The sequence below is a fragment of the Misgurnus anguillicaudatus genome, chromosome 10 (genome assembly GCF_027580225.2).
Source record: "Misgurnus anguillicaudatus chromosome 10, ASM2758022v2, whole genome shotgun sequence".
NCBI classification, from domain to species: domain Eukaryota; kingdom Metazoa; phylum Chordata; class Actinopteri; order Cypriniformes; family Cobitidae; genus Misgurnus; species Misgurnus anguillicaudatus.
Genome location: NC_073346.2, coordinates 27,116,776 through 27,142,020, shown reverse-complemented (window position 1 = coordinate 27,142,020; position 25,245 = coordinate 27,116,776). Strand labels below are relative to the sequence as shown.

At 36.6% G+C, this 25,245-nt stretch overlaps 1 protein-coding gene across 2 annotated transcripts in view; it reads left to right on the top strand.

The window, feature by feature from the left end:
- Positions 1 to 25,245, top strand: part of me1 (malic enzyme 1, NADP(+)-dependent, cytosolic) — a 99,585-nt gene that overhangs the window by 783 nt on the left and 73,557 nt on the right. Inside the window, exon 1 of one of the 2 annotated variants that reach the window (XM_073872276.1) lies at positions 23,811 to 23,954. The exons of the other annotated variant lie outside the window; for it this stretch is intronic. The gene's annotated coding sequence lies outside the window, so the exon portion shown is untranslated. Of the gene's footprint in view, positions 1 to 23,810; positions 23,955 to 25,245 lie in introns of those variants that run through there. 2 annotated transcript variants of the gene reach the window in all.

Below are 25,245 nucleotides of genomic sequence, written 5' to 3'. Positions count from 1 at the left end.
ATTTATGGTATCCAATTTTTTATGTCTGTCTTTCTATCTGTTCAATCTGTACTATTTCGAGTCATTACCTATTCAAGATGAAAGCTTGTTCTTATCAAGTGTTCCCGTAGCTATGTTTGTAAGTAAAATGATGTGGCAAAACCGGCTTTTCCGTTGTACAGGACCTGTTTTCGCATTTGCATAGTACACTTTGACTTTGAAAATGCTATCAAAGTCTTTCTGTATCTTGTTGGCAGAAACTGTATGGTTATTCGAGTTTATCTGATTTTATTTGACCCTCATTTGTAATTTATTATCACTGACCTTTGATTTTCTCAGTGTACTTTTTCAGTAACCTACTTCATTTTCTGAAACCGATTGTGTCTGTGTGCACTCAGGATGTTCATATCCTTACTAACCATTCTCTTGTTATAATGAGGGGCTATAGTCTGGGCTGATCAAACGTCATGTCTTTTGGCACTCGGCCATAGGTCAGGTACCGATGACAACATAGCGCACCGCCTGTCGTTAAGGTTAATGACTCTTAATCTAAAAATATATGTGCGTGAAAGACAGATCAGAATGAGGTCATCTTTTCGATCCAGGTGTGCACTACCAGATAGTTCTGAAAGGTGTCTTTATGTGTGTGTTGAGTACATAGGGTAGGCTAAGGTATGAAGATCGCTATCCTGTATGTTGTCTTTTTTCTAGCGCATACTTCAGTAATTTGAGCTATGTTGACCCCTGCTAAGAAAACATTTTCATAGGCCAAGAAAATTATGCATAGGCCCTCTTTAATCCAAACTAGCCATTGAAGCTGTTTCTCTGCAGTGACCCTCTCATTATAGAGGTCATGATGTTGTTTTTGATGTTGTAGGCAAGCGTTTTTGCATGACTTAATATGAATAAGCCTTTTTGTATCTAATTTAGGTTAGGATTTAAAGTGATACTGTGTTAAATATTTATGTTCAGCTACTGGGATAAGATGTTTACAAGTTCTAGTGTTGACCTAAGCTCAGGGGCATGTTGTGTGGACGGCCTTAATCAACTAAGTGGTTTCAGATTTATTAACAAATTTTAATCCATCTGCATGCATGCTTTCGAAAGAATTACTGTAGCATATGATTTAAAAATTACAGATTTCAAGTTGTTTTTGTTTTGATGTGTCACTTCAATAACCCTCCATGATGTCCCTCCTGTTCTCAAGCAAAATCTTGGCTTAATGGTTCTCATTAATGCAGCTCCTGTGCTTGTGGCAATGGAAATTGCCAGACTGGTGCCACAACCCAAAGTCCATGTGGCGTGTTGGGGTGTGAGAACGATTCCAAGTTGTTTTATGTTTTTATAACGTGGCTTTTTAGTTCCACCCATGTCCCTGCTTCTAATAAGCCAAATCCAGTGTTGTTGTCTTGTTTTATAGACAGGCACAACATTTAATGGGATTATTAAATTGGAGGCCTGGGTTTCGCGCTGTTTGCGCTCAAGCTTTAGGAACATTGCTTTAAATGAGAAATGTCTAGAGTCGTTTTAAATTATGCAGAAAGAATTAACCAGCATAAAAAAGACTGTGTGAGATGTAATTAACACTATTATTTTCGAGGTGACACAGTGAATTGAACTGTTGCCTCACATCAAGAAGGTCCACGGTTCAGGCCTTGGCTGGGTCAGGACCCAGGAGGTCCTTCTGTATCAGGGTGGGTTTACTCCGAATTACTGTATTTGCTTTATGGTTGTACTCAGGTTAGCATCACTGTAATAAATCCCTCTAAAGATCATATGTCTGTACAGAACAGAGCATGCCTGTGATTCTGTTTAGGTTCATGGTTAGATAGTGATTGCTAGTCACACAGACGGTCCCACATTGAGTAAAAACATTTGCTCTTTCATGCACTTTTCTGAGAAATCTACTGTCAGAACTCTACGTGAACCTAAACGAGGAAATTAGGAGAGAAGGTAGGAAATGACCCCTGAGAAGGACCCTGTGGTTCTCCAGTGGCGCATTGTTGACGAGCCATCACAGGGATTGACTGTTCTCGCCTCTTCGCTCGCAGCTAGAGAGACAACACGCTAATTGATGCAGTGGCACTGAGAGCATTTAAAACGTAGAGGCCTCACATCCGCATGTTGGGGTTAACTCGCAACTCCCCTCTGACCTTCTCTCTCCTCAACAGCTCTCCCCTGTGTCAACCTGGCAGGATATTATCCTTATGTTTGCAGGAAGAGAGAGAGGAGGGTGAGGAGAAAGAGGTCTCTGTGGAGCAGAGGAGAGAAAGAGGGAGCTGCCCCGCATTTCACAGACCTCCTCTGTGTCTCTGTTTTATCTCTCATTAATGACCGCCTGTGTGAATCGAGGCCAACAGCGCTGGACGCTGGCTCCACGCCATGCCAGAGCCAGAATACGAAAACAGCAGAGCACAAAAGTCTCCTAGCATCCAAGCGCAGATCCTGTTTCACATGGGTAATGTGCTTTTGAGAGCACAGGTGACTAACAGATGCCCATTCAAGTTGCTGTGGAAAACAAGAGCCCAATTGCAAATGTGGCACTTTCTGGGTTGAGAGTTGGTGATTAGGTTGCCCCCTTGTGGTGGGCATGTGAGCCTATTGTCACAATTTGGACTGATTCTTTGTTGGAGGGATCTTGTGAGGTTCATTGAATGTCCTGTAGGTTGTTGCATTCAGACTTTTGGCAATCACAAAATGCAATGTGTGCATAGTGTGTACTGGGAACTGTCCAATTTAGTCATTTAATTTAAAAGCTGGCTGTTAAAAACAAACACACTAAAATGGTTATGGAGTTATTTTTGACCCATAATTGGTAAATATGGGACAGAACAATTTAGCCAAATTAACCCAGCCATTTTTAGAGTGCACAGTAAAAATACAAAAAGGCTGGCCCGTTCAAACAACAGCGGCTGATCCTGATGTAAATGATATAAGCTTAATTTTTAATGAAAGTACTGCTTTATTGTAATGGTTGTTTACCGAAATGCACCTACTTAAAGTTTCTTTTGTGGAGTACAGATCAAGTTAAATCCAATCAAATACACTGTTTATTAAAAATTTGCAGAATTTGAACCTAGGTCTCTTTGATCATATTACTGTACTCCTAAAAGAACCCAGGCTGTTTAGTCCCAGCCCATCTCTTCCTACTGGTAACAGAGTTGATTAACTGCAGCTTTATATCCACTAGTCCAACAAACCTGGCACTTTACACGTGTCTGGAACAAATGTGGTGTGTTTGATCTCAAAGGGGGTTGAGTTTTTCCTTATGACATGCAATTTTGCATTCAAATTAAAGTAAATAACAGAGAGGAAAATAAAATAAACAACCTGTCAAAAGCTGTCAAGTGTAACCAAGCCCTGAGCATGTTTCCTTCTTCACTGTACAGTCAAGAAGATCTTTAAAGGGCACCTATTTCATTGCTAAAAACAACTTTATTTTGTGTTTTTGGTTTAATACAATGTGTTTGCATGGTTTATGGTTAAAAACACATTATTTTCCACATACCGTACATTTTTGTAGCTCCAGATTTCCCTCTTTTCATGAAACGCACGGATTTGAAAAGGTCTGTGTCCCTGATTGGCAAGGTAATCTGTACGTTGTGATAGGCCTGAATACCCCTGACATCAGCCTTAAATGTGACGCTCCTTACCATGTTTGAAAGATTCGGTCACAATGCAACACTAACAGGAGTTAACTTATCGGCTGAGTCTGAAGCGGGAGAAATTATGATAATGTCGGTCTTTACTACATCACCAATCCCAGGAAGCAAACTGTTGCTTAAAATCCATGTGTTTGTTGTTGTCCAAGAAAAAAGATTTACGTTAGTGACGATAACTGGCGTCATCGTTTACTTTGGGGTATGTACCTTTTGCATATTGTTAACATGTACTAATACACACTTACACACCAAAGGAAATGTAAAATCGTGAATCTAATATTTGGTGCTCTATTCTGGTAGTGCAGTAGCCTTTTTTAAAATTGAATGCTCCTATCAAAGACCTTTTTCCTTGAAATCATTCGGTCTGATTATGAATGTTGATTGATGAGAAGTGTTAGATTTACATGTAAACCCTTGACAGATGTTTTCTTCAAATAATTACTTGACATGCTGAGAAAATTGTGTAGTAGTGTAACTCTGAAGTTTTCATGCTAATGTGTTTTAACTTCAGACGGTGGAGGATGCATGTAGTAAATCTTAATGAAACATTCTGAGCCATCGAACGACCTTATTTATTGTAAACATTTCCCCAGCCAGTCATGAATATGTTTGTTTATGATATTAAAATGAGCAGATATTTGTTTTGCCGTGTTGTGCCTGAACAAGTTTATTGAACGAAAGTTCATGAACTCATTCATATTTTGGGCGAACGTGAACTGAACGTACTGCATTACTGCCTGATGAACGTTACTGTGAACTCGTTCATTCTGGTGTTTGTGAAAGGCACGCTCTCTCAGTTTAACGTCGTTCAACAGGGTGCCAGATTTCTATAGAGTCTTCTAGGCGAAAACCCGGCTGAAAACAGGCCTTAATGTGTAGCGGAAAAAACACCCAATCTGGCAACACCAGCCACCAGTGTTTCTAATCGCTGCATGCGATCATCATCAAATCAAAGAGCAGCATGGAGGTGACACACTGACTCTGGACGCTGCTGAAATCCCTCTCACATAGTTTAACATTAAATAACATCATGTCCTATGCGCGTCGCCGCACAGCGCTTCTTGCTCGGTGTGCGTCCCCCTTGAAGCACCTGGCTAGGCTTTCAAGGTATGGGCAAGCAAATACAAAAATTAAAAAACAGTCAATGCTAATGTAAACCCTGGTTGGATAAGGATTTACAGTTGGAAATGAAGATGAATAGCTTCAGTGTTAAAACTGATTAAATAAATGCTGTCTGTGGTTTTGCATGGGCTACAAAGGGAATGATTTTATGGCATTTATAAAAAATATGGGTAAAAAGTACCATACATTTGTTTATAGTTTATTTGGAACTGTGAACTAGTTCAAAATTTTGAGTTCATTTTTAAATTTGTTAAGAGAAAACGCTTCCCTGCCAATGACGAGTTTTTCCGGCAATCCGTATATTTTCGCTATTACCCAACTTATAAAATCTGGAAGTATTCCCTTAGGGCAAACAATTCAAACCCTGTGTATGTTTTGATCTGAATCTGATCTCTAACAAAAGTCCTGTACACAAACGGAATTATCTCAGCTTTTTGCTCAAAATGTATTTTTTAAGAAACCCATATTTGAGAGGTGATAAAAAGAGAACAAATGAAGGTAGGCTTTTTTGTTTGAAAGCATAGGGTCAGTTCTTTCATTTGATATATTGAATGTTTCTATATTTAAAGAAGAAAATTTCTTGAAGGCATTCAGCGTTTGTGAATGGTTGATAAATAGAAAGTGCTGGCGGTGGCAACTTTTTTTTTATTTTAAACGCTGGCGGGGAAAAAGTAAAATCACATTCTACTGTTTGTGTGGAGACTACAGAAGATAGGGACAATGCTTATACATGCAACAGAGATGTACTGTATGTCTGAGTGTAGGTTGATGGAACAAACCTAGCTTTGTTTTGGATTTCAGATCATTTAATCTCCCAAAGCAGGTCAGGTGCTGTTGTCGGTCACCTCTATCTAGGTGGGCTATATGAGTGTGTATATGTGTATGACAGCCCAGGTGTGTCCAGGTGTATGGGAGAGAAGATTGACCACCCACAGATTAGTAGTAAAACGTTCCAGCCCTATAGCTTTGACTGAGGTGGTCAGATGTGGAAAGTGCTCTATACTTTTCATGGAGAAATTAAGTGCCAGTCATCCATATACATCGCATACATGCACACATGGACAGCATACCTGAAACTTTTATTTAGCTTTTACATTTTTCCATTTGACATACCACTAGAATTTAAACAGTATATTGAGGGCAGACACTTACTATGGGAAGTTTTTTTTATAATGTATACAAGTACAGCAATGCTATTCAATCTTCTATGCACTGCGTTGAGATACATGCTAAACATTTGAGTAATTTTTAATAAAAATGGATTTGTCAACAATAAATGTTTTACTGTTTGAATGAAACTGATAGTGATTTTTTTGGGGGTCTGTTAAAAAAAATCACAGCTATGCTCAGCTATAAAGATAAACTTATCATCAGAAAGAGACCTGATCAAACAGAATTGATTTGTTCTTATCTCTTTAAAACAGTTCCTGAGAAAACTACAAAGGGCACATGAGGCCAAGTTATAAACCAGTGCTATAATTTATAATCTCATAAGTACAGTAATCATACCGTTATTACAGTTTGATCCTTCCACAATGTGATGGTCCAATGAGGAACAAAATTACAGCCTAGTTAATATACTCTTTAGCAATAATTAATTGTGTTCCTTAAGTTAAACTATAATATGATTAGACAAACCTATCATGTTATGAGATAATAAAGACTGATTGTGTCTTGTTAAATAATGCAACACTGCGCTGATCTTTCTATCGCATTTCTATTTCTATTTTTATTGCTGTCTGCACTCAAAACCAGACATATAGGCTGCCTCATTTGGTCTGAATCTCGTGTCCATTTACATTTACTTGTTTGGCAAACAGTTTTATCCAAGTGTACATATGTGGTCTGGGGACACCAACATTTATTTGTGACCAGTTAAGCTACATTACATGAACACTATGAGGTAGTTCTAACCATAAATCAATCAACAAGACTTTACGGTTCATATAAATCAGTATTATGATTGACTTGAAAACATTTAGACATTGTGCCATTTTAAATTAAATGAAATGAAATGATTAAAACAAAATGGTAATGATATCACCGCCAGCTAAAGAACAATTCTATAAAAATCAATCACATTTGAACCTGAAATTTTACTTGAGCAGTAAAATCAAATGTATTACTTTCAACTATGTCATTAATCTAGTGCAGAATAATTACCTAATAAATTCTGGTGTTACGAAGTTTTCCTCCAGTTGTCAAATTTAATCTGAAATCGAAATTACTACTTAGACTTTGTTTTTATCTTGCTGCTGTCTCCTGTATTATTTCCTAAATGAAGTATGCCAAACCTAAAGCTATATGATGATGGATGGCTTTAATCTGATGCATATGCTCAGTCACTGTGATTGGAGGTCAACCAACATATTTTCCTACCACAGAGCTTTACTTTCAACAGTGCGGTCATTTGGACTACAGTTATCATGTCGATTAACAAGCTTTGACAATTATTTTATAAAGCCTTTGTGTGTGAAAATTAAGGTGAAGTAACGGTTGTCTACCAAGAATATGATGGCCATGATCCAGGCTGCAAAACACCAACATTACCAGCTTCTTAAATTAATCCAGTTCCTATCAATGTCACAAGCTTCACATCTATTACAGCTTAGGTGGGCACCATGCAGGGCCTCCAATGAGAGGTTGGTGGTTTGTGACTGTTGAACTGATTTTGTAAGATTTAGGAGATGCTCTGAATTCGTGCTTTCTCACCTTTAGGGCCTTAGCTTTTTGCTCACACGCTTCCCATGGGGATCAATGTGAGAGCGGTCACAGTGTTTGCTCACAGAAAAAGAGACGTATCTTTAAGGCGAGGGAGCGAGGCTACTTTCTTTTTGGCTTTTGTTGTCTTAAAGATGTGCAGCTTTTTCACATGGCTGCCCGCTCTGTGGGTGGGCGACTGAATGGCTTAAATAGACATTAAGGAGGATGTGAATGGTGTCAAATTAGGCTCTTGGGACAAAATAACCCCAAAGGGGGCGATAATATGTGTAGAGGTTGTTAGGAGGGTTCAACAGTCACTGTGTCAAAAACCAAGAGCTTTAAAAGACATAGTCTGAATCCTTATGCCGTAATTACACCTGTTGCTTCATTCTAGCTCAATAAAGTGTCCTAAATAAAGTAGCCCACCTTATTAGGTAACTTTGACATCGGGGATATATTGAAAGCATTTGCTATGTTGCTTGACATTACTATTTTTTTCCCATTTGCAAAGTTAGGAAAGGCAAAGTATGTTGTACGTTTTCGATATTCATATTTTTCATTTGGAAATTTGGGATTTTTGTGATGGTAAAGTTAAAACTTGAAATTCTAAAAGAACTGAAACTGTCTTGAGTGCAAAATGCATCAACTGAAAAGCACCCCTGTTTTAAGATGTGTCTCTTATATTCCTGTAGCTCAGTATGTTAAATTGGTTAAACAAGCAGGTGTTAAAAGGGCATAGGTTTGGGTTCAATTTCCAGAGAACACATACCAATAAAAATGTATATGGCTTGCCTTGAATGCACTTTGTCCCATTATGTTTATACAAAAGCTGTGTCTGTGTATTTGTCTTGTATGTATCAGTTTAAATTTTAAAAATTGGTGATACATTATGTAAATCAATGTTGTTTTTGTATTGGTATTCAAGTACTTTATTTGAAAAAGTGACAAAAATAACCAGCAAACCAAAAGGGTTGTGACCATAGATACAGTATGTATAAAGGCTAGATGTCTTACAGCGGAGTCTCTAACGTCATCACCTGGCGGCCATCTTACCACAGGCAGCTTGCTCACTCGTAGCATTGAGTTTAAATGGTGTAGGTACTTTTAAATGACCATAACTTGCTCAATTTTCTACCAATTTTCAAACCGTTTGGTTTCTTACGAACATTATTAACGTAGCTATAATTCTAGATGCTTTAACATGTTTCATGAAATTTATTTTTTTAGGTACATCCTTGACTTTTATAAAAAACCAAAACGTTTGAAAATCGGTATAAAATTGAGTGAGTTATGGTCATTTAAAAGTACCTGCACCATTAAAACTCAATGCCATGAGTGAGCGAGTTGCCTGTGGTAAGATGGCCGCCAAATGCGGATGTTCCACTCAATTGGCCAGCAGCGTGGGCGAGACATCTAGCGTTTATACATATCTATGGTTGTGACTATAAATCAGCCGATTATGCTTGCTATGCTTTTATTACGGTGAAATTACACTACATCCAAAAGCCAGAGGGCGCTCTCGTGCAGAAACTCAATATGCACTGCAGAAGAAGTACCATTTACGCAGCTTCAGGAAATGCCTATAAACGTTATTAAATTAATAAATATCGCTGTTCTTAAAACCTTTTCAGGTTTTTATGATAATAAAGAATGTTTATAAGGATGACAAGTGTTGCTTTTTTAAATGCATGTTATAAACGACTCAAACTCACAGTGATTTTAGATTGATAAGGACTTTCTACTGATCAAAAAGCAATAGTAGGCCTACATGAAAAAGCTGTGCATAATATTGTGTGTGAGATTCAACATCGATATCAGACAGGTATTATTAGTGTATCGGCATTTATTGCCCCAACCCTAAAAGCCGCCAACGAACATGCTTTGTTTCTAATACTTAGTCAACAAAACATGAATCGAACAAAATAGGGCTGCAGGATTAATCATATGGAATTTTTATGCGCATCTTGTCAGTAAATCCAGTTTCCTGATTATTAGTAAATCGCCATCACCTGCTTTCAGATGGAGCGGCATTTACTACACAAAGCCATAGTTCACTGAAAATCTAGGCCATACGGTATCTTGATCATTATCGCATTATATTATAAATGCGATTTGGCCTAGCTTGATAAGATGCGCATGGCAATTTCATATGATTAAATTCCCTAGAACAAAATGCACTCTGGTGCTTCACGTTTCTATAGAAGAACCATTTTTGGCTAAATTGTTCCATAAAAAACTTATAACACACACAAAATAAAAAAAATCTGCCAATAGGGTAAGCAAAAAAATCTTGAAAATTTTTCTTAAACACTAAATTCAAGAAAAACGCAAGAAAAATTTGCTTACCAACCCCATTGGCAGATTTTTTTTGCTTGTTTTATGCACAAAATTACTTAAATTTGATATTTTTGGTCTAAAAATTAGACTTATTTTCTTGGGTCGTTTTACTCATTAAGAAAAAGCATCTTAATTTAAGAATTTTTTGATATTTTTTACTGAAAATCAGACAAAAATATTAAGATTTTTTTTCTTGAAAATCATTTTTTGCAGTGCATCTGGTTCTTTGTGGTACAAAAGGTTTTTCAGATTATAAAAAGGTAATAAAGAAATTGTCCTTTAAAGAACCTTTGACTGAATGGTAGGCTACCTAAAATGGTTCTTTTATGGCATTGCTTTTAAGCACCTTTATATGTGGAAGCTGTTAGACAGTCGCAAACTTAAAGTATGAAAACGTCAAAACATGTAACACTGCAAATTTAAATAAAAGCATAAACACGATTAAAGCTCTCAGAACCATTTAGAAAGTAGTGTTTTTTCCAAGGTAACATTTTAACACATAAATGGAACTAAAGAGCCTGTCAGCATTTTAATCCGCACGTCAGCCTTTAGCCATTTTCAGGGCAATTTAACCAACAAGCCCATTTACGCATTCAGAAAATGCCACACCTGATTTATGGGATTGATCTTTAAAAAGAATGAAATAAGATGCAGTGAACTTTATATTTTCTACTTTGAGGAATAAATCCCTTTAGGTCTAGATTTGAAACATGATATGCTGAGCATCACATCGTGGCCAGACATATGGAAGACAGTTTAATGAGGCATCATGCTTGTTTACATTTTCTGTGAGGCTTTGAAGAGTGTTGAGTTTTGATGGTCTCTGTCATTGATTGGGTGTAATTGGTTAGGTGTCCTCTAAGCACAGCATGCAGCAAGTGAAAATTTTCTCTTAACATGGGGTGTTTCAAACTTGTCTTCTTTTAGCTCCTAATTTTACATTTTATTGCATAGCTACACACAAACATTGGTCAAGCTGCCAAAACATGTAAGATCAGCCCCGATAAACTTCATCTTCTGTCTAAAAAAATTCAAGAGGTAAATACATCAGGCAGCCGTGGTTTGGATTAATGGAGTCTTGTCAGACCCGTTTGTGTGTCTGGGCAGTATATATATATCTGACAGACATATGGCAGTTTTGCATTCTCTAGGCTGTATACCAAAGATATTTTTTCTGATTATATCCATAATCTGCAGATAGCATATTATTAATACATTATACTGTATTAAACTACATTAATTTCACATTTTACTTTGAAATTAACTTGTGGAAGCTCATAAATGTATCTTAGACATGGGGTTGTGGTGGTGGAGGGATGTTAGATTGTCTTAAGTTTAGGGTACAGTAAGCGGCTGCTTATATTCATGTTGTGAACTTTAGTACTCCACTGAAAAAAATTATTCATTGAATTTAATCAATTTTTTTAAGGTAAGTGGTTGCAATCAATTTATTTAAGCTACATTTAAACAAAAAAGATTAGTAACGTAAAATGAAATATAAAACTTTTGTTTAAATGTAGCTTAAATGGATTGGTTGCAACCACTTACCTTGAAAGAAAAAGATTAAATTCAATGAATCATTTTTTTCAGTGTCCATATACTTTGTTAACATTTTAGGAACTTGTAAAAAATGTTGTAAAGTGGGTATGTTTTCAAAAATAATGCCACAAATAGTTTTTATTTATCAATTAACTTTATACAATGTGCAGTAAACATAAAAATAAAACCGTTTGTGGTGACCTTCCTTTGCCTTTATAAAACACCTACACTGAAAAAAATGATTCATTGAATTTAATCAATTTTTTTAAGGTAAGTGGTTGCAATCAATTTTTTTAATCTACATTTAAACAAAAAAGATTAGTAACGTAAAATAAAATATAAAACTTTTGTTTCAATGTAGCTTAAGTGGACTGATTGCAACCACTTACCTTGAAAAAATTGATTATATTCAATGAATCATTTTTTTCAGTGTAAGAGAACTGATCCCATTTTAGTTTTTACGGTGGTTGGCTGTAGGATATCTGAGCATCTTTGAAAAGTATCACAGTTCTTTTGTGGATTTCGACTGTATTTCTTGTGTAATCCCAGACTGACTTGCTCACGTTGAGATCAGGGCTCCATAGGGATTATACTGGTGGGCTCTATAGGGTTTATACTGTCTGCTGCAGGACTCATTGTTCTGTCTGCTAAGTTCTTTATAACTTTTCACAAAAAAAAATGTGCACAATACTATGAAGTGACGTAAAAACTTCACGTAATAATTTGTATTTTGAATTCTAAGTTCCTTTTGAACAAAGTGTTTTATAATGTCTGCTTTCTTCATTTGTCCATTCTTTGGTTATTAAATGTACCAGCTAGCTGTCAGTCTGCATGGCTCAGACACTGTTCAGTTTCAAGTGCTACATTCAGCCTGGTTAGTTAGGGTACAGTGTAAAAATGTGCTGTAATTATGCAGCTGGTTGCCAGTAACTTACTGTAAAAGATAAAGACTGAAAATGTTTAATGTTCATTTAACTTTGAACAAACTGTTGCCAGTAAATAACATAAATGTAAAATCTACAGTAAGTTGCAACCAGCTGCCAGTAATACTGTAATTTCTACAGAATTTTTTTACAGTGTAGATGTTGATGAAATCTGCCAAAAATAATAATTTTGTAACATTGTAAATTTCATGAGTAACCAAAAAGCAAATTTTTCAGCATTACTGATAAATCAAATCTTTTTTTGAACAAGGGATTGATGTTTTTATTGACCAGCCGATTGACCATGACCTGGTCATGAGAATTGCACAAGGTTGAGCGTTTTGGTTTTTCAGTATTTTTTTCACGCTACCAAAAGACGATCTCATGCAAATGATTGGAAATGTATAATGTTTTTCAGAGGGTTAATTGTAACGCTGTGTTCCAAACTAACCTCTCAGCACTTACGATATGAAAACCGCTAACGTTAACGTAATTCTTGCCATTGTTTTAAATGGGCTACACACAAATGATTGCTGGCTGCCAACAAAATAAATGTGCCTGTCTTATCAAAAATTGTGTGTCAAATGTATTTTTGTTTATATCTTTAATATTGATTGAATAAGGTCACGTCAAAGAATGAAATCATACACTCTAAAAAATGCTGGGTTGTTTTTAACCCAGGGCTGGGTCACTATTGGACAGAACACACTGCCGGGTTAAAAGGACCCAACCGCTGGGTTATTTTAACCCAACTGCTGGGTTGTTTCAACATCGTTGATTGACAATAACCCAGCAATTGGGTTAAAACAACCCAGCAGTTGGGTCATTTTAACCCGGCAGTGTGTTCTGTCCAATAGTGACCCAGCCCTGGGTTAAAAACAACCCAGCATTTTTTAGAGTGTAATGAAATGAATGGCTTAAATCAGACTTTGATGCTCGACATCTCAGAATTTGACTTTTAAAACTGTAGTATGGTTATTACAGACTGGGTCACACATAAAAAAATGTTTTGTCATAATTGTGCTGCTTTTCTCACATATTTAGACATTTGTATCCATTTATAATTGAACTATTGTTAGAAAAGGGCTGGATGAATGAATACAGTGTGGATGTCTATCATAGACAGATATATAAACAATATCCACTTCAAGTATACAGATAACATATTATTGAAATATTTGCCTGCAATCTTACGTTTGCACTTCTGTTATGTTTGGTGTAATTGTCCAAGAATGGTAAGTAATAGAAACAAACTTCAAATGTTTATTTGTGGCAGTGTGTCAGCGATGTGTGTGTTGCTTGTGTAAAAATATAATTAATCAAACAAAATTTTTTTTTAAATGATAGAGCCAAAACCAAAAAGCGTTGCCCCGCTCTCCCGTATTTTATAATGTCTATTCTTAGTGACAGCTTTTGTAACTGGAGCGTTCTTTGCGTTTGCTTGTCTTGTTCATCAGATCATTCCCTCTGGTACTTAAAATAATTTAATTGTGGTTTATGTTCCTTTTTAGTCTTTTGTCTGTTGTTTTACTGTGCTGAGATCGAAAGAGATAGCTGGAGAATGTCATTGAGGGCCTTGCATAAAGCCTGTTTCAGATGATGACAGACCACATTAATATATAACCAGAAAAAATGTGCTCTCATTAATGAAAGCATGAGAATAAAAAAGAAAAAAACACAAGACTGCATAATAAGCATCATTGTATTTGAGACCAGTCGTGCGTCAGTTTGAGCATCCTGGTTTTTGTACTCAGTTTTGAGGATTCTGAAATGTATTTTTTTCATTATAAGATATAATCTTCTGTAGTTAGGTATCATTTGAATTGATTAAGAATAGAAAGTGCTTTGATTTAAAAGCACAGTCAGTACTGCGGTGTAATGGATAGGGTGCATGCTTATGCTTTATAAAGAGCTGTTGTTTCACAAGGACCAAGTTTTGAGTCTGGTCTGTGTCATTTGTCTATTCTGTTTTTGGTTTTATCCACAAAATTAGGGGTGACACTTAAGTTTCAGATGTGCTTTTATAGTACGCCCCCTTCTCCTTGACTCAACGAGTAGGTTGTACTTCAGAAAAACTTAGAAAAGGCTTGTCCACCCCTGAAGACGGCCTAAAAATGCTTTGCATAAATAAATACTTATGCTGTGTGTTCATGAAGTTTTTAAATAAAGCTAAAGTCTTGCTTCGATTCAGACTTTCTCAAGTCCTCAATTTTTCTCTGACAGGAGGATGGATAGGAGGGGTAGAAAGAAAAATACCATACATTTGCCGACATTGGGTCTCATTCATGAAACACGAGCAGAACGAATTTTTGTGTAAATCGTTCGTAAAGTCCTTTTGGCGTAAATTTTCGGATTCATGAAAATGTTCGTATTTTCCAAATGTTAGTTGGTACGAAAGAAATCTACACCTGCTCCCTACCACGCGTAAAGTGTGCGTTTAACATCCGAACGTTTTGCTCACCAATAAGGCTGTATTTCAATTCACCGTAATCATGTACATATTACACAGCATTTTGAAAACATTTTATATACAGTAATTATATACGTTTAGCCTATTATTTTCACTTTTATGATGAGCTCCAGTAATAGCATCTGCAAACGGAACACTTTTATCAAATAAGTTATTATTTTCAGGGCTGGGCAAACTAATAGCCCCTTAATTGTTACGGAAATTGTTTCCTATAAAATGGCCAAAATCAGGCATAAGACATTTACGATGGCTGATATAGATTTGGCAGATAGAGCCTGCGCAAAAGGTTATTTTCAGAGACCGCGCAGACTTACTTGCCGAGAATGAAGACTGGTTAATTCGTTTCAGGCTACCCAGACCAGTTCTTTTGTAAAAAGTTAAATCTGCTCAAATGTAAACTGCTTGTCTATTTCCTCTAAACTTATATTTTTTATTTACCATGTCAGCTGGCCAAAAAATTGTGAACTTTACCATCTGATTATGCTGAAGTGCTTTCCTGCAAAGGGGTTTCTTCACTGTCACCATCGGGAATTATACCCGACAGAGAGGTTTCGCAAATTATGCAATGATGCGTTCATCACATAGGCTATATATATGCTCGATTATGATGATGATGGTGGTCCTCCTCCAGTTTGAAAAAGATTTTTTCGAAGTGAACTAATTCGTTTTTTGCAGTCAGCTTCATGTTGAACCATTTTCTTTTCACTTCTTGGACTGTTCGATTAACAGATGATACTCCATTTACAGCATCTGTAATGTGACGCCTTTATGTATGCTTGAAAATAAAATGTGGCGTTTTGAATGAACTTCTGATAATAAAACTTCAATTTCTGCATCTGAGAAATGTTTCTTTTTCATTCGCTTTTAAGAAGACATGTTGAAATCCTTCGTTTGGTGTCATAATATGATGCCCATATATAGTTGTCAGTCGGATATAATGGGCGGGATTTATGGTAATTGAGAATACGCGTGCACGCGCGTCCCATGTACGACTGATAGGAATTCATTAACACATACACACATTTAACTATCAAATCTGACGTTTACGAAGTATTTGTGAATCAGGAGGAGAGTTTTCGGGAAGGTCTGTTTACGTGCAAATCACTCACATATTTACTCATATATTTACGAATGTTTCATGAATGAGACCCATAGACATTTGTCATATCACTGTGACCTTAACATCAATACATCAGACATTATTTTTACTTAACCCTTTAAGTCCCCTGGGTCATTTTGACCCCCACGCCACTTTTCTTTATTTAAAAAAATGGTTCTCTTCATCTCAGTGGAATACAATTTTGGGACTTTTCTAGATTATCTGTCAATACTTATATAAAAAACTGAGCTTGATTCGGTTGTTCTGAAGATGTATAATTCTTTTTACAAAAGAGGCTCTTGTGGGTCAAAATGACCCCAATTAAAAATGAATGGGAAATGCCAAAAAATAAATGCATCCAGAATAAATCTAAAAAATTCCAACACAGAAAAGAAGGCCTGGTACTAGAAATAATTTGAAATAATATTTATTTTTAATGTCCTTTCTAATGTTTATATATACATAAATTCACAAAATGTATCACTAAAGTAGTGATGTGAGCAGTTGGCCACATCCAGTGAAATGAATGGGTCTGTATGGCCCTCTGCTGGTCAAAATGATTTATTTTCTAAACTGTAATTCTTTTATGTTTTTCTAACCAGCAGATGGCCGATTTCAACACATTACATCAATATCTTAAAACCGTTTAAATCAAATTTAGATAATAATTTTTGTGAATGTTTCATAAAAATTTATATTTTACATGCAAGCTAATGGTGTAGTTGAGGAATTTACTGGTAAACAGGTACAAAAGTACTTCATATCTCCCAAAACACAGCATTAATGTATAGACGAGAAGTAAAAAATTTTTATATTATTTGTATCATTAAAAATTTATATATTTTATGTTATCACTCTTTCAAATTCTGGGGTCATTTTAACCATCACATAACTCTAATGTAAACAGGAAAATCGCTGCTTAAAGGAATTTTCAGGACTAATTTAGAAGCAAATGATAAGGAAACATTGTAGCCCATACAGTACATAGGCTATGAGCGAATACATTCTGTGCAGCTTTTTCACTTTTATAATCCCACACCTGGGTCCAGGCCTGTAAAGCTTTCACACGCTGTTAAGAATGAAACTCTTCTTAGACCTTGCTTGACTGAAAGAGCATTTTATGACCTCACCAGAAATACCCAAATCTACCTCCTTTCATACAATTCAAGACCTTGTTGTCTTTGTGGAAAACATAGTGACAGTTTCCAAAAGAGAACTGGATGTAGAGAAGGGGAATTTCACTGGTTCATGACCTGTTTGTGTCCCAGAGCTACAGCAACTCCTCCCTAATAATCCTCTAAGACAACATGTCAGGGTTAAAGGTCAGAAAATAACTTTTAGCGATTAAAGAGCATCTCCATAGGAAATTGTCTTGTAAACTTTGTCTTTAGTAAAATCACTTGTCTCAGTGAAAACAGATTTTTATTGTTGTCTTACAAAAATGCGCTTGTCTGATTTTATTGTGGATTCCCAGATATAGATAATGAGTTTAGATCAGGACCAGACTGATAAACCTGCATACAAAGCTGCATTGTTCAGATGTGTATGTTATGATTAGTACAACCACAGTCAGAAACAAAGTCGATTTGTAGGCGTGATTTAATTTATGAAATTTTGGAAAAGTTCATTCTCAAGGGTTTGTTCTTTATGACACTTCAGTTAAAATCAAATATGGGTTGAAGTTTAATAAAAGGAAACATAGTATTTAATCTTACCTAATAGCTTTTTGAGGAAAAGAAATCAAGGTTTTTTATCAAGGGCTTTTAAAAATCAGTGGGTACTGTGGGTAAGTTACAGCAAAAATGCCAATGAGTCAGTGCCTTGACTTGCTTGTGTAACAGAAGAATACTGACTGAAAATTTTCTTTTTCACTTGGAGCCATAGCTGAAAGATGCAAACATGTTTTTTTTCCGGTCTTTTAAATCACCTTTGATTCAGCTGAATGCAAAGCGATTGCTATTCTAATTTCTTCCTTCTCTGGTTGAGAAAATATAAATTGCATCCAATAACTTGATGAAGTGCCTGCAGCAGTCATAAGAAATATGACATGAGAAAGAAACCGTAAGTTTGACTTCTGGTGCTCAGTTTGTCTTCTCTAGAAATCTATCTTCGGCTGGTTTATTTCATTATTTGTTTGAGAGAAAAAACCAATCATAGGCCACTTTTGATTTATACAACATCAGAGAAGTTCAAACAGAATTCTTTTCTCATTTGATCTTTCTCTTGTTTTTCCTTTCACGCACATATGCACAAACTTGAGTGTCTGATAGCGATGTCTCCGTAATAAAAAAATTATAACCTTATCACTGGATTCCTTGCGGATCTGTCAGCATTTTTAGTATGCATAATGTTAGCTTTCAGCCTTTGACTGTGTGATTTGATATACAGTAGTTGCAGGAAAATGCTGTCAGAAAAAATGCGTCTCAGACTATTTATTCAAATATTGAAGAATTTTTTTCAAGAATTGTTATGATAGCCATCAGCACACTTGATATGCCTACTGTAATGTTAGCTTTATGCCTCTGCTTCAACTGTAAGAAAAATAATATACATATTTAAATGTTCATTTAAATATTTGTTATATAGGATGTAATCTGAGCTGACAGGTGCTATATAAGAACTCAGAGAAAGCAATTAAAGAAAAAGTTCTTACAAATCTTAAATATTAACAGGATGTGTTTAATGATGATGTTTAAAGGGGTCGCACACTGGACGAGAAGCGCCGCGTCGTGTAGGACAACTCGGTGGTAGCGTACACTGGAAGTGCACATTAAATAGCGCAAGCTTAGTCAGATAGCGTCTACTTTAAACTCACTACACAAAAAATATGTTAGCAGCCAATGTTAATCGCTAACAATTTGGGACAAATATGATGTTATTAAAAGGTGCAGTGTGTAATTATTAGAAGGATCTCTTGACAGAAATGTTAAATAATATACAAAACCATATTGTTAGGGGTGTATAAAGACCTTTCATAATGAACCGTTATGTGTTTATTACCTTAGAATGAGACGTTTTTATCTACATCCCCTTACATGGAAGTCGCCATTTTGTGCCGCCATGTTTTTACAAAAGCTCTTAACGCTGTTTGTCCGGTGACAGCTACCGTAGCTTCTGTGTTTCAAAAGCAAGAGGTGAGCAGTGGACTGAGCCTTTGGTTGCAATTCGCAATCTCGCCACTTAATGCCGCTAAAATTTACACACTGCACCTTTAATGTTAAACTATGTGAGTGGGGCTCTGTGGCTCGACAGGGATTTGAGCAACTTCCTGACGCCCCATTCAGACAGCCAGCGACCAGAAGTAGCAGAGCGATGCAATCTCAATTTCAATAGAAACCTGGCGACTTCCGGCGACACAAGCGAAAGTGACCGTTGGCGACCATATGGGCGTGTCCAGCGACGCGAGAAAGTTAAGAAAGGTTTAACTTTATGCAAATGTTGAGCGAATTTCGGGAGCGACGTCCAATGAAAACGAAGCAGTGGAGTTCACGTCATCCTTATCTCGTCAGTTACTGAAGTGGATGGTACTCATTTTTTATGACAACCAGTTTTAAACACGCCTCATTGAAAGAGACGGGCGACACACAGCGATAATGCCGCTGGATGTCTGAACGAGGGATGAGTCGTAGCTGGGCGCTGCCTGTCGGCGCAGGTGTGTATATACTCATAGAAAACTATATGTTCGATTTGTTTTTGTTTTGTTTTTTTGAACGGCACAGCGATGTGCGCCGCTGAGCTGCGTGTCCGGTGTGTGAACTCCTTTACTTAATTAGTTTAAATTTGTCATAAGAACAAAAGAAGAAGCAGAAGCATTAGTTGTATTTGAAATATTGTCTTGTGTATTGTGTAAGTGGCTACACTAGCTCTTCTAGTTTTTAGGAAATCTGCCATGTTTGGTTTGGCCAATTTTTGGCGCCTTTCACTGACTCATTCTCATATCTGTATTACCTTACACTTTTCTGGTGTTGAAAGACAAGTGAGTTGGTGTTTTTTGTGTATCTGGTTTTGTTGTTGAAATGTTATTCAGTATTAGACTGATCTCTGTGGAAATAAGCTAGAAATACAGAATCCGAGTCATGCCCCTGGCATCACACTCTGCTTACCAACCAGATAAAGATATCATAAAGAAAATACAACAACTCATGACTGGCTTGCAACCAGACAGTGTATTATTGATGAAGGGATTTCCCAGTACATTGTGGTGTAATGTTTTGAAAATGGATTAAGATTTAGTTGAGAGATGGATTTGAGGTAATAAATCATTTTTGTGGCTGTAGTTTGCACGTTTGTTTGTGTATGTGGTCGGTGATCTACAGCTGTTGATGCTATTAATTTTGTTAATTCCAGTATTGATTAGTACAACCAGCTCATCTGTAGTAGACAAGTCTAGAAAAACACATACTGTAGGCTGTTACTCTTGGCCACCTTCCACGATGTCATTCTGGTCTATTTCTTATAGTTACAGTGATTCTCTGAACTGACATGTTTTATATTATGTGGTGAATTTTGATATGAAACATGAAGCACTTGTCAACTCAGAAAGCTCAGAATATAAACAGAACCCAATAGGAACCAGGGTGTGAAGGCCTGATCAGTGCTGTATACAGTTTTCATATTTTGTTTACTTTAATTGATTTGAAAACTGTTTTAACATGTTAAAAGAGGGGTATTTAGCTTCTGCACAACCTTTCAGAGTCCAATACAGCCTTGAGCCTACAACACAATACTTAATCTACTGTATGATTAATGGGACATTCCACTTTTTTGAAAATAAATATGCTCATTTTCCAGCTCCCCTAGAGTTAAACATTTGATTCTTACCGTTTTGGAATCCATTCAGCTGATCTCTGGGTCTGGCGCTAGCACTTTTAGCATAGCTTAGCACAATCCATTGAATCTGATTAGACGATTAGCATTGCGCTAAAACATAACCAAAGAGTTTCAATATTTTTCCTATTTAAAACTTGACTCTTCTGTAGTTCCATTGTGTACTAAGACCGATGGAAAATTAAAAGTTGCGTAATAATCAAGGAATTTGCTGATGTAACATGGCTGCAGCAGGCGTAGTGATATTACGCACTGCCCGACAATAGTCCTCTGCTATTGAAAGTAACCAAGGGGACTATTTTCGGGCAGTGCGTAATATCACTATGCCTGCTGCAGCCATGTTACATCAGCAAAGTCCTTGATTATTAAGCCAGTTTGAGAATATAGTTCCTAGCCATATCTGCCTAGAAAATCACAACTTTTAATTTTCTGTCGGTCTTAGTACACGATGTAACTACAGAAGAGTCAAGTCTTAAATAGGAAAAATATTGAAACTCTTTGGTTATGTTTTTTAGCGTGGTGCTGATGGTCTAATCAGATTCAATGGATTATGCTAAGCTATGCTAATAGTGCTAGCGCCAGACCCCGAGATCAGCTGAATGGATTCCAAAACAGTAAGAATCAAATGTTTAACTCTAGTGGAGCTGGAAAGTGGGCATATTTTCAAAAAAAGTGGAATGTCCCTTTAAGGTCAATAGGAGTATGATATGATAAGGCCTTCTATGGCGTTAGGGTTTTGTACAATTTTACATACTTGACCACCACTTTACCACCATCCCTGGATTTCCGCCCATGTCTTATTTTCCCTGGTGAGCTCTATTTTCTGTTTTGGATATTTACGCACTCTGGCATACAGTAGGTGATGTACAGTATGAATTAAAAGGGGAGTTTTCATCAAATGGGATTATTCATCCAAAAATGATAATTACACACCCTCATGTCATTCCAAACTCGTATGGCTTTGCAGAACACGAAGATATTTTGAAGAATATTGGTAACTGAACAACATTGATGTCTATTAATTTTCACTTTATGGACACAAAACACTGAATCATTTCTTAAAATTGCTGGTTTGGTGTTTCACCAGAAAGTCATTTACAGGTTTTGAACAACATGAGGTTGACTAAATAATGTAATTTTTGGATTAGATGTCCCTTTAAGACCGTGGGAAGATGCTTCGGGCATTGATGCCGGCATTTATGAGGTGGGGGTGTTTATGAGAATAACACATGTACATTCATTCCCTGTTTGGTCATCTGGAAAGGTCTAGTCTACATTGTACCATGTAACTATAACAGTCTTAGCCAAGTGAACAGCTACACCTTTTTGCAGTTTTACCAAAATTCATCAGACACCATAACAAGACCAAGCAGCCATTTTTTTAACTCACCAGTCTGAGATCAGCTTTTCTTTCTTGTCTGTTTATTTAAACTGAAATCATTTAACCTTTAGAATTGCCCTTTTAACCTGATCCATAATCCACCTCCTCACCAGCCCTGACAAATAAACATTTTGCAGGTATCATTTATGTATATAAACACTTGCATATGCTTGCATATACAGTTATGTGTAAAAGTCACAGGCCACCACCACCAGACTTGTTGTTTTAGAAGTTTTAATGTCCATCCATATTTGTTTTTTCCTTGTTCTGTGATGTGACATGTAGACAAAACATTTTTTGTTTTGGGTCTGTAATGCTTTAGAAGCTTCCTAAAAACCTCTCTCAGATAGCTCTATTAGGTTGGGGATTTTAAACAAGTGGTTTTGCACTTATTTGGCTCCCCCTACTGGCTTAACTTGCTATCTCATTACTGATTGGCTGACTTTGCTGCCACTCAAAAAATGTAGCCAATTATTTTAAAGTGGAGGGGCAGTTAGATGCCTGTGATGTCATAAGCATTAGTTTTTCAGATTAGACTGTTTTCTGGCTGACATTTCTAAAAGAGGAATTTCTTTGAGACTGAGATGTTTAGAATGTATAGCACTTTTTGTAAGTTTGTGAATGCAGGTAGACTACCATTATTCAACAAAGACAAGGTAAAAATGTTTTTTTCATTCTCTGTCCCCTTTAAGATGCAAACAGAAAATACAGGAAATATGTACAAAAAATTAAGAAATTTAATAAATGTTGTCTTTAGGCATCGTCAGTGTTTAGTCTGACCTCTCTTGGCACTAAACACACATTTTGAGCGTTTTTTAGCAGAATGAAGTAAAAAGACTAATTTCTTTAAAATTAGAAATTAGGATTTATTTTTATTTATGTTTAAGAGATCCTGCCATTTCCTGCTATTGCTCAAGTGGAAGGGGAGTTTACCCTAAAAACTTGACACATCAGTTTACATTTTTATACAGTTTTTAATACTATATACACATTTCCTGTAAAAAACAACAAAATCTAATTCTGGCATGGTGGCCTAAGACTTTTGCAAAGTAATGTATATTGTAACTAATTTTTATGTAATTATAGAAGGTATCTTTTAAGCATTGTATTTATAGCATTCCCAACACATTTTTGTCCCGTCTGTAGGTACAATATTTTTCAGAAGACATAAAGCAGTCTCTCCGATCCCTTGTTGCCTTCTTGTTACATCAAGTCTGAGTTTAAAGGAAAATCCTCCTTACAAGAAGATTGAAAGCATTTCCAGTGTTTTCACAGAGATCATAACTGTAGCATCATCTGAGCAAAAACTTTTTCTCTGATCTCTGTCTTTCTCTGAGAAATAGAGCTAGTGTGTTTATAAGATCGACATGAAAGATTTCCTTTCTCACATCCTTTCCCAGAATCTTTAATAGGCCAAATAGTGACCCCTTATTAACTTCACACCATTGTTAAATCCGAACATGGGAGTTATGGTTGGTGTGAAATGTGGTTAAAGCAGTGCTGTGGCCTCACTCCAAACACATTCAATCATTTTGATAAGAAAAATCACATGGAGGTCATCTTGCAAAAGATCCAGCCCAAGTTCTTCTCAGCTGTGAAAGCACCAAATGTAATAGCTCTGCCGAAATGGCTCCAAAACTGAGTCACAGACGTTGATGTGTTTCACAAACTCTTCAAGAAATATCTGTAAAGTTCATTTGCAAACAGCTTGCTTCAGCTTCGCTTTGCTTTTCTTCAACCTTGGTGCCTTTTTGGCATCTCTTTGGAGCAGCTGCAACATTTTCCGCATACAAGAACTGGGATTTCCAGGACTGAAATCAGGTTGTTTGAATTGGAATCCTTAACAAGACCTTTCTCCTGGAATCTTGAAGGGCTTGTTTGCTATTGGAGGCTGTGCGCTGGCTTCCATCAGGTTAGAGCATCTAGGCTTTCATGCTTTGCCACAGTGATCTGTTAAGAACATAGCAGTGTATTGCGGGTCATACTGATAGAAACAGGGTTTCGGCATTAATCGTGAAATTACCGGTTGATAAGCTTATCAACTCTGCTTGCGTTAGATTGCATGGGCATAGCACACATTGGCACACGGCCTTTAATGTGTTCTGTTGAACATGTGGAAACATTCACGTACCTTCTGTGCCTGTCATTTTTTTCCTACAAAAAGCCTTTTGAATGTAGCAACTTATGTAAACACAACATCCTGGGAATTGCTGATAAAAGCATTCGATAGCATTTCGACTGTAAGTGGTTTATTAAAATGCATCCGTTTTAGCAACCTTCCTCCACTTTACTACTTTTACTGTCATTAACATTTTCATTTTCTTCCAATGACAACAAGTCTGCTACTGTAGTATGCAAGACATTTCTATAAATAAAGTGTGTATATATATTTATATAACTACGAGTCTTTCGTCCATTTTGGCAAGATGTCATCTCTCACATCAGCGCCAAACTGCTTACCGGTTCCCACGCCAGCCTCGCCGGCATCTCTGGGGCATGTTGCTCTAATCTCGCAATCCATGCGTGCCATTAAATAGACCACTTTTCCCAGTCCAACTCTGGCCGCCGTTCTATTGTCAGGATTTATAATGTGCCCAGATAATTAATAATCACATTGATGGCCCTATTACACGTATAGAGCCATTAATGAAACAAGGAAGCATTTAGTGTTTGGAGTAATTATATTTAATAGACTGAGCTGTTCTCAATCAGTCTGCTTTTTGCCATAGCTTTTAAAGCTCTCATAACACACACTTTTTCTAGATTTCTGATGTTAATCTGGAGTACCTATAGAGCAGTATTACATCCTGTATATCTGCGAAGAGCCTTTAGTTTAATCGGATTTATAAAAGAAAGATTAGCTTGACCGAATCTTTCCGATAACGTACGAAAAAATGAAGAAGGAGGAGTTACTACCGCGGGAGGAGCGAGTCATGCAACACTATACAACACTGTTTAACTTATGATTCACTACATGTTCGTGTCATTTATATAATATGCACGCACCTATTTCCAACATAAGACAGAAGTCTTACTTACCGCATGCAACTCATGACCCAGTTGGGACTTCTCAATGAAATCCAGCACATCAAACACACATGCAAAACTCCGCTGCTACCCCGGATAATAAACTATATCCATTGTTTCCATAAGGCTGGCTTTCTTCTCCTTACATCCAAAAACACACTTCTTCTTTTGTGCCT